At 39.3% G+C, this 10,437-nt stretch overlaps 1 long non-coding RNA gene across 1 annotated transcript; it reads left to right on the forward strand.

Moving 5' to 3' along the window:
* Positions 1-247: 247 nt before the first annotated feature.
* Positions 248-3,260, forward strand: LOC107034659 (uncharacterized). Its single transcript, XR_012063424.1, has 3 exons — positions 248-384; positions 769-874; positions 2,809-3,260. It is a non-coding gene; the product is annotated as an uncharacterized lncRNA (long non-coding RNA).
* Positions 3,261-10,437: the final 7,177 nt, after the last annotated feature.

The raw sequence follows: 10,437 nt of genomic DNA on the forward strand, positions 1-10,437 counted from the left end.
AACATTTTAAACTTCAGATGGCTTGTCAGCTGTTCTTAAGTTTTAACAAACATACTAGTGAGTGCCTTGCTTAGAAGGTAAAAGTACTCTCGAAAGAGACTAGATGTAATAATTTTGATCACTGTATTTTGATACCAACATCATTACAAGTTTTCCTTTGGTAGTGTAATTTTCTTCCCTTTCTTTTGGAGATTTCCACTTCCACTCAATTCTCTCTTTAAAAGAAATTGGGTTTGGTTTAGTTTTAGGAGGTGTGAACTATGCAAATTATCTTCAGGGCGATTGGCTGGCTTGCTGATGACGTCAAAATCCCACCACCAAAGCACAGGCTTTTTATTGGCTGTTGTAAGAGGCAGGCAGGACTGGGAATGCTCTGCATCACTGGTGAGTTGGAGAAAGCTCTTTTGAGTCTAAACTAATTTTTTTATCCCGTTTTTTCAAGTAAAATGTACTCAGAAGCATTTTCCACGTGTTATTACATTTTTCCATGTTTTCTGTATGTTATTACTTAGACATATGTAATTCAAAATGATTGTTTACCATTCTGTCTTGGTTTATTTAAACAATACCCACCTTATTCTTACCTATTCGTTTCCTTTTTTTTTTTTTTTTTTTTTTGCCCGCAGAAATAAAACTGTAATTATTATTTGTATGGAGAAATTGTATATATTATTTCATCCATAGCACAAAATCTCTGATACCTAACTGGCAATGTTTTAAAAAAGTAAATAAACCCAGATTGTCCCTTTTATAACCATTTTCTCACAGCTTCCCTAAGACTTGCATAGGGAACCCAAAGTCTGTCTCACTCCTGGGACTAATCAATCTCCGATCTGTAATACGAAAAGCTGGACGTCCCTGCTTCTCCTTGCAGGTAGGACGCTCATTCTTCATTCTGGCTGCTCGTTGCTTCTCCGTAATGGGAGAAAAGTCATAATAATCATGGCCATGAACAGAGGAGGCTTGTGCAGCATAAACTTAAACCATGATTGTACTGCTGTGTATGAGAGCCTAGGACTAGTAAAATGGCTGCTTTGTGTCCTTCCCCATCTCCATCGGGAATCCATACAAACCTCTGGAGATTTATTACTTAACGCTGAAAATGCTAGACCTTAAAAAATAAGAAAGAAAAAAGAGACAAGAAAAGAAAGAAAGGAAATATCAGCTTTGCTGGGATAGAATCAGTTGTTTATTATTTTATATCTGAAGAGAAATATCTGTGACAGTTCCATCATGTTCTTCTATGTGGTACTTTTAATACAATAATAAGAGCAAGAATGTACCGTTTAAAGAGAACCACAGGTGTTAGGCATTTTGCTAGGATGCGTGTGAACTCTCTCTCAATCCCCACCACAAATCTGCGAGGTGTTATTCACTCTACAAATGAGAAAACAGGCTCAGAGAGACCACGGCACTTCCACAGACTTGAAAGCTGCACTCCGTTCTGTCTGACTCCAAACCTCAAAGCCTAAGAGCTCACCCTTTCATGACTGTCATTTTGAGCCCCTCTTGTGGTAAAGGATTTATCGATGAGTGTCAGGCTACAGGTTGCTGAATCTACATTCATTCAAATATATTTATGAACTAACATCATCTACAAAGGTTTTACAAGATGCTTATGGAAGAGGGAGAACAAAAAATGACACTGGCCCCTGCCTTTGGACTTTAAGTCCAGTTGGGGAAATGAGACACAAATGAAATGTGAAACAAGATAAGACGGGATGTCTGTCTACACTCCAAGGGGGAGATAACTAAGTACCTCAGACCAGAGAGAGATCTCTGGGAGGGATTAATAAATTGACTCCAAAGAAGAGTTTTATACGCATTCATCTATATCATGAGTGTTAAAAGGATGAAGTGTCACTTTAGGATGCTCCTGAAGGCTTTAAGTAGGTAAGAACTATATAAATCATCTTGAATATAGAATCATTCAATATTTGGATCTCTTTAATTTTACATCTGCACATTAGAGAGTTTTAACGGCATATCAGTGATGGGAAGAACATTTTTTTTTTTATTCCCTGAGATCATAGAGCATTGTTTCTCAAAGTATGGTTCATAGACTACCAGCAACATAAATCACCCTGGAATTTAGTTACACATGCAGATTCCTGGGCCCCATCCCACACTAATGGAAACAACTTCCAGGGGTGGAGCCTGAAAATCTGACCTTTAAACAAATATCCCAGGTGATTCTTATATCATTAAGTTTGAGAACCACTGATGGAGAGGAAGACTTGGTTGATCATATTGACAGAATAGCTTCTTTTTTTAAAAATCAAGCACTTACTATATATCTGAGTCACACTCCCAGTTAGTCTGCAAAACAGACTCTGTAGATAAATATCATAATCTTCATTTTACAGAAAAGGAAACTGAGGCTCAAAGAGGATTAAAAACTAGCCCGAGGTCACCCGGCTAGAAAGAGCTCTAGCCAAACCAGTTCTGCCTGCCTTCAATGTCTGTACTTTTCCCACAATGCCTACTGCCTTGGGATTGAGTGCCCATTATGCACTGTGTATCATTTCAATCTAAACTTTCCAATACCCTCCAATGGTACGCTTGTCATATAGGATAACTAAACTTCAGAAATATTAATATACATTTCAAAATTACCTTCCAACAGCTGAAACAGAGCTTCTTACTAGAGAATGACTTTTCTGCAATTTTACTTCCTCCTGACAGTTCCTAAAACCTTTCTCAGCTCTGACTATTGGGGCTTCCTTCCTTTGGTGTTATTTATTCCAACTCTTTGTACCTAGTTTGAAGTCTAGGTTTTGTTGCTAACAGCTGCCACACCTTTTCCAGACACAGGAATGGAGAGCGACAGTCTGAATCAAGAAGAAATGTCAGTTGCTTGAAAAACCTTCTGCTGATCTTGTGACTGCAAAGAGAAAAAGACAACTTTATCAAGGAAACCTCTCCTGGGAAAGAGGAATCACACTATCTCATGTGAGATCTTATCTTGGAGTACGCATGTTTATGTAATAAATTATTTTCACGGAATCTCATATGACTCTGGGGCATACCCAAGCAGATACAGGGACAAAGGGCTGTTTTCATTAGTGAATCTCCCAGGCTTGTCTGAAACCTCACATAGGATGCTGGTGAAAGAAGACAGTGCTCTCTTTCAAGATGCGATGACATACCACAATTCAGGAATATATAGCTATAGCCATGTAATATCTGTACCTTCTCACCCAGTAAACCTTCCAGGGAATTATCCTGGGAAATAATTCAAAAGAGGAAAAGAGCAGCAACACCACAGAAAATGTTTCTCACAATGAAGAACCTGAAACCACCTAAATGCCCAAGAACAGGGAGCGGATGAGTAACAGTGGCGTTAGTGTCATGGAATGTCGTGCTGCTATTAAAAGAGATAAACATGGCGAGTATATAGAAACCTGAAAAGCTTTCTTTAAATAATATAAAAGGAAAGAATTAGAAGGCAAAATTGTGTTGAGCTAGAAGGGCCTTGGAGTCAGATGAACCTGTGTTGTTAGCTGTATGGGCTTAGACAAGTCACTTAACCTGAGTCTCAGTCTCATCTATAAAATAAGGATGGAAATATCCATCTTCCCAGGGTTGTTGTAAGAGCTAAAGATGATGTGAACTAAATGGATACAGTTTGGATAAGGACGGGAGGGGAGTGCTCAGAAATAATTATACCAAGTTTTATGCCAAGACATAGGACGGCTGAAAATTTTATTTGAAATGAATTATTTTTATATTTGAATTGAATACTGTTTTTTCCCCTTGATTCCTCCACACCCGGAAACAAATGTCATAGCCCCTATGCAGGAGATGTGTGTGCATGTCATCTGGAAACTGGCTTATGGGTCACTAAGCCCTACTTGGCGAAGGGTGCTAGATCAGTGCTTCTGAAATCAGCTCCAGGAAAGTGACAGGAGCCCTAGACACTGACACACAGGAAGGGGACTCAGCTAGGTTGAGGGCTGGCTTTCCAAGCACTTGGATGGAGGTTTATGTGAAGCTTGTTAGGTAGTGCTGCCTGTCTCTACAATTTGGGGATGGGGAACATTCTCATGACCAGGAAGCTTTCCATCTACCTTTGCTTTGGAAACCTAGCCCTTACCTCCTTTAAACCACCTCCCTACAGAGCTGATTCATGAGAAAGTGAGTAGACAGGAGGATAACATGAAATACCTTCTTTCGACAAATATGTATTAAGCATATTCTTTGTGTCAGGCATTGTGTTTGGCACATGGGGATAGATACATACTAAGCCAGCTGGAATATGTTTTGGAACTCAGGCTTCAGGATCTTCCAGAAAACTTCTACCAAGATAACAGAGACACAGAGAAACGTATTGGTAGGTTTCCATCTATCCATCTTTTTTCCATCCAGGATCAGCCCAGAAAGATAAAAATATAACCTGTTACAAGGTCTCATACTGGGCAGGCAAAGAAATTAACCAAAACCAAGTTCCACTGAAATGTCAGGCAACAGAGTGGAAAAAGGATCAAAAATACTTAGAGCTGGAAAATCATTACCAATCTACTAATCTTACTTTTGAGAAATGAAATGTGGCAAAACTATGTTCAGGGCTTCTTTTGGAAAGCCTGGGGTCAGTTACTCTAAAAATTTTCTAGAAACTTTGTTTGTCTACTTGGCAGTAAAACAAAGATTACCTCTGTTTGGGGTTATACTAAATTTCTTTAATTGATTGTTTTTCCCTCCCATGTTCCACATCCTAACAGCCAGGGATGCCACTGATGAAATATTCAGCACTGGAATGCTTCTTAATGTATAATTAAATAGAATGCATTTAGAAATTCCGTTTTATGGACCTTTAATCTTCAAGTTAATAAACCTTCATGTAAAGAACATCAGAAACAAAATATTCTTGGAAATACATAATTTTCCTTGGAAAAACACATACTCCTAAATGTAATTACTATCCGTAGGAAAGAAAGATAAGATTTATTAAGCCATCTTATGTGCCAGACAAGGTACTAACTGCTTTATACATTTTGTTATTTAATTTTTCCAACCCATGAAGTAGGTATTATTGGTTCCACTATACAGATGAAGTAACTGAGGCTCCAAAAAACTAACTGATTTGCTTAAGGTCACAAAGTAAGTAGTGTCACAGATAGGACCAGAACTCAGGTCAGATTCTCTCTGGCTCCCATGCTTTTACCTTAATTTTTACAGGATTTCATTTCCAAAGCACTTTCTCTTCCTACAGCTCATTCCATCCAACAATACAGAGATGTTAACACAGTCATAGCATTCTCTCTTTTAACAAGTCACAGGACTAGAACCTAGGCTTATAGCAATCATCATCTCAGTTACCTTGTATTGAATGCTTTCTATGTGCAAGGCTCTGTGCTAAGCATTTTTTATACTTTTTTCCCCCCATTTCAACCCTCATAATAGACTTATGAGGTGGTCACTCATTTGATGGATGAGAAAACCAAGACTCAGAGGAGCCAATGACTTGCACAAGATGATACAGTAACAAGTGAGGACTAGAACTCACTTTGTAATAATGATAACACAATTGATAAAAGCAATTGCTACTTATTGAACACTTACCATGTGTCAGATACTTCTTTTTAAAAGACTTTTTATTGCTGTGTACTTTGAGATCTATAATTGGCCTTGCTCTTTTTAATGCTCACAATAACCATATGATGAAGGTACTATTATTCCCATTTTACAGATGAGGAGCTAAGACTTATAGAAAATAAGTAATGTCTCCAAGGGCATACAAATGGGAAGGGATAGAGCTAGGATTTGAACGCAGGTCTCCTTGACTCTAGTACTTATTTCCTTAACCCTAAGGCTTTGCTGATTCCCATTCTGTCCCCATACACCTTTGCTACCCAAAGGGTGGTTCACAGATCGGCAGCATTGTCCTGGGAGCGTCACCCAAACATCACCTGGGAGCTTGTCATAAATGTGGAATCCCGAGCCCCCACCCCACGCCTACTGAATCAGCAGCATATTTTAACAAAATGCCTGCATGATTCTTCTGCACATGAAAGTCTGAGAAGCACTGCTCTGCAACACGACCAGCAACATACAGAATAAGCAGACAAGGGAGAAAGATGGTCTGGAACAGGGATTCTTAAAACAAGTTCCCTTGGAAATCAGTTTGAGATGGAAGAAGGTATGTTCTGCTGTTCAACTTGATAATGGGGCTCTTCTCCCAATTAAGTTAACGAATTATATTTTCTCATCTTCCAAAATTCTTCCTGTTTTCTTTGGCATTGAATATCACTTGCCTGTTAGTAACTTTAGAAGATGACAACAATTGAACAGTAGTAAAGTAGTAAAGAAAACTCAGAAACATTGTTTAATTGTTTGTAGTATTTTTTCCCCTTAATTTGTGGGGTTTTTTAATTCTTGGGATATGTGATTGTGATTTTACGTTGCATAATAGAGAACAGTCATCGTTTCTCTTAGTAAACTTGTTCCTAATGCATGTTACAGAATTAGATGTTAATGTCTTTTGGTGTTCCACAAAAAGCGCCTGATTCCCACCTATAAAAACATGAGGTTCAAGGCTTCAGAATCGCTCTAGAAATCATCTAACCAAGAGGAACTTGCCATGGAAAAGTAAAGTTAGAAAGAGTTACACATTTCTCACCTGTTCCTCTTCCTCCAAAGGAGATAAACATTAATAGCTACAAATATAACCCACTGAGTCTTTCTGGATAGAAATATGAGTGTTTTTTTATGTTCTCCTTTGTGTTTTTCTGAATATTCCAAAATATTTCCAGTGAACATTCATTCATCCAACAAATATCTAATGAAAACTTACTAAGTGACAGGCACTGTTTTGGGTGCTAGAGACAGCAATGAACAAGCCAGATAAAAATTTCTCTTCTGGATTAGTGATTGCCAGAGGCTGGGGTGAGGGTGAGGGTGGGAGCTGGGGGCAGAATGGAGGAAAGGAGTCAAAAGGTACAAACTTCCAGTTATAAAGTAAGTCAGTAATGGAGATATAATGTACAGCATGGTGGCCAGAGTTAATAATACTGTATTGCACATTTGAAAGTTGCCAAGAAGAGGGAGGGTAGAGCTCAGTGGTAGACCGCATGCTTAGCAAGCACAAGGTCCTGGATTCAATCCCCAGTACCTCCATTATAAATAAATAAACCTAATGACCCCCCCAAAATAACAAAATAAGTAAAATGAATACATTAAAAAAAAAGAAAGTTGCTAAGAGAATAAATCTTAAAAGTTCTCATTACAAGAAAAAAAATTCTTTGACTATGTATGGTAATGCATATTAACTAGACTTACTGTGATGATCACTTTACAATAGATGTAAATATCGAATCATGATGTTGTATAGCTGAAGCTAATATAATGGTTGTATGTCAAGTATACTTAATAAAAACCAAAAACTTGGTTCCTATGTCAGTACTTTTAGGCCTTGCCTCTTGGGCTGGTCAAATTCCTTAACGAAGACACTGCAAGTTTCCTCTCTGGAGAGTAACCATCTGGTGGTCAGAGGGCTGGAACTGAATGGAGGAGGACGGCTGGGAATCTTAGCATCCAGTATCTTAGTTCATTTAATCTCCCTTTTTATACAGAGAACTCCTGTTCAATCCTCTCTGGAGAATAAATACTTCAGTCTTTTGGGGGGAGATTTGCAGGGAAAGGGAGTTGAAGGAGAGGGGATGTGATTTGGGGATGTGACTGCTCTTAAACAGCTTTCAAAATAACTTGTTTTAATCCCTGCCCAGGGTACACGCACCTGTACTTGGCAGCCCTGCTGATCAGGGTGGGGCTCAGCTTTTCCCACTCTGAGTTTAGGATTCAGGTTTCTCCGGGCTAGTAACTTAGTTCACACTGTCCATTTGCTTTCCAGCTTCTACTTTTTTTTTTTTTGCTACTGGTTCCTCTCATTATTGTGAGTTTATGCTTTTAAAAAAATCTCATTACTGTCATTTTAGTGTTCTAGAAGGGAACAAAAGTCAACCTGTGCATTCATCTTCATTAACTGTTTAATTCTCATCACTTTCAGGAAACACTTTCCCAGACCATCTTAAATCCTCTTGTGAACATTCAAACCCTTATTCTTCACCCATTCCTCCTTAGAATTAGATATTTGAACACAATATACATTTTGACTTATAGGTGATTATAATTTAGGAAGAGCTCACTGTCATTCACATCCTTTAAGTTTTAAATAGCAAGAAACGATCACTTTCCTCATCAGCTCAAAAATGAGGATGAGACGTACACATATTAAAAATTATGGGGGGAGGGTATAGCTCAGTGGTAGAGTGCATGCCTCACATGCACAAGGTCCTGGATTCAATCCTCAGTACTGCCATTAAAACAGTAATAAATAATTTATTTATTACCCCTCAAATTGTTTTAATTATGGGGGTAGGTAGAACAAGTTCTATCCCTCTATTAAAAATAAATAAATAAATAACCTACCCCCCCCAAAAACCCCCAAAAAGCAAACAAAACAATTATGTATGTAGGAGGTTAATTACTGCAGCATTATTCATAATACCCAAAGACTGCACAAAACTAAAGTTCGATCGATACAGGACTTGTTATATAAAAATCTCAATTCATATGGTAGTATATGCACAGTGAAAAAGGATGAGGCAGATCTTTATGTTCTGGTGTGGAAGAATCTGTAAGGGCAGAATAGAGTAAGAATAGTATGCTATCATTTGTGTTTAAAAATACATATTTATATAGTATCTATATCTGCAACAGTAGTTACCTCCTGGGAGGGGATCTAAGTGACTGGGAGACAGGGAGAAGGAAGACTTAGTTCTCCCTTGCATACCTTTTGTGCCATTTGAATTTTACAGCACAGTCCTACATTATTTACTTTAAAAATAATATAAAGAACTAATGAGTAGTTTTTAAAAGGATAAGCTCCACCTGACAGAATGCCCTCCCTGATGATTTCCACTTACCCACATTCCACTCCTCCTTCAAGATACTAATTCCCAATTCCTTTTCTGGACAACTCCAGCCCAAGTACTCTCTCCTCTGATCTCCTTTGCTAGAAGTTACTGTGTGTGGCAAATCATCACACATTGCTTTATTATAGCACTTCTTTTAAATAGTATCAACCATCTTGTATTAAACTTTTCATTTTGTATTTTCATTTCTGTTTCACTGAGCCTTTTAGGGGTTGCATGGGGGTCTTGCAAAGATGAAGAGTGGCCTGCGGAGAATATGTGAGCAAGTAAAAGGGAGGAAACACATGAGAAGGAATTTGAGGTTCCTCCTTAAAGGCAGCCTTCACACCCATTTACCAAGTAGAGATTCATGTGAACCAGCAACCCCTTTTTACAAAATGCTAAAAGCCCGCGGACAGGTACAGCCTTCATATTTTACACTGAATGAACCCCGTTATCACAACATCACTTAGCTAAGAGCACGTGCACTCAGGGGATGAGAGATTGGGAGACAGAAGGGAACATTTTGAAGCAAAACTTACAAAATTAAAGATTAACTAGTCTAAACCCTTACTTCACAGCTCTCAAGGTAGGGCACTGGGGAAGTTTCAAACTCAAACTCAAGTCTCCTCTTTAAATGCAGTTGAGGAAGTACAGTAACAAGCTGTTGCAAAAGAAATCTGGCCTGAGTAGAAGATAAGGTCTTTCCACAGCAAGAAAGACAGGAGGGCTTGGTGCCTGGAGAAGAAGAGAAAGAAAACAGGAGGCGAAAAAGAGGTGGTTGTCAAGTTTCCTTCATAATTGTGTCCAGGGCTCCGTGACAGTTCGTGTCACTAAAAGTCTTCCGTATTAGCAGAAGCCAAGATAATCAGAACTGGTTTGGAAGGCTACTAACCTCAACTTCCCCTTACCCAGCTCGCTCTCTCTGCAACAGATCGAGTGAACTTCTGTTTAAAGCTCTTTAACGCTCTTTTCACATCTCCCTTTTCCACATCTGGAGAAGGAGAGTCGGAAAAGGAGGATGCAATGCAAACACAAGGGGTTTCCCTACGTCCATGGTATTTTTAGCTGCTTCCCCAGTATCTACTTGTATCGGAAAGTGAGAACCATTTAGGGTAGCCATGGAGGTAGTACTGTTCCCGGTCTTGTTTCCTTCCTTTTCTGTTAAAATCTTTCCCTCTGATTTCGGTAAAGCACCCCACTTCGGGCGCCCGGATTCTGCAGCTCCTCTCTCTCCTTAGGGACAATTCTGTAAGGAGTAGGAACAGGTTTTTAAATCAGGAGAGCTAGTGAGCTCTGGGTGAGATTTATACCAAAGGGGTTATCAGTCGCACCTACAACCTCCAGGTTTTGGAGCTCGGCTCCAGCCCAGACTACAAGTCCCAGGAGACCGCGCAATGACGGGGTGCTCCGGCGATCCTTCCCCCCACTCCTCTGGGTAGTGGAGAGAAAGGTTCCGTTCGCGGCGCACTGCGGCTTGGTTTGTTTTCAACGGCGGTGACGGAGGTTGGGAGCCCGGGCGACT

Source organism: Vicugna pacos, chromosome 23, assembly GCF_048564905.1.
Source record: "Vicugna pacos chromosome 23, VicPac4, whole genome shotgun sequence".
Lineage (NCBI taxonomy): Eukaryota > Metazoa > Chordata > Mammalia > Artiodactyla > Camelidae > Vicugna > Vicugna pacos.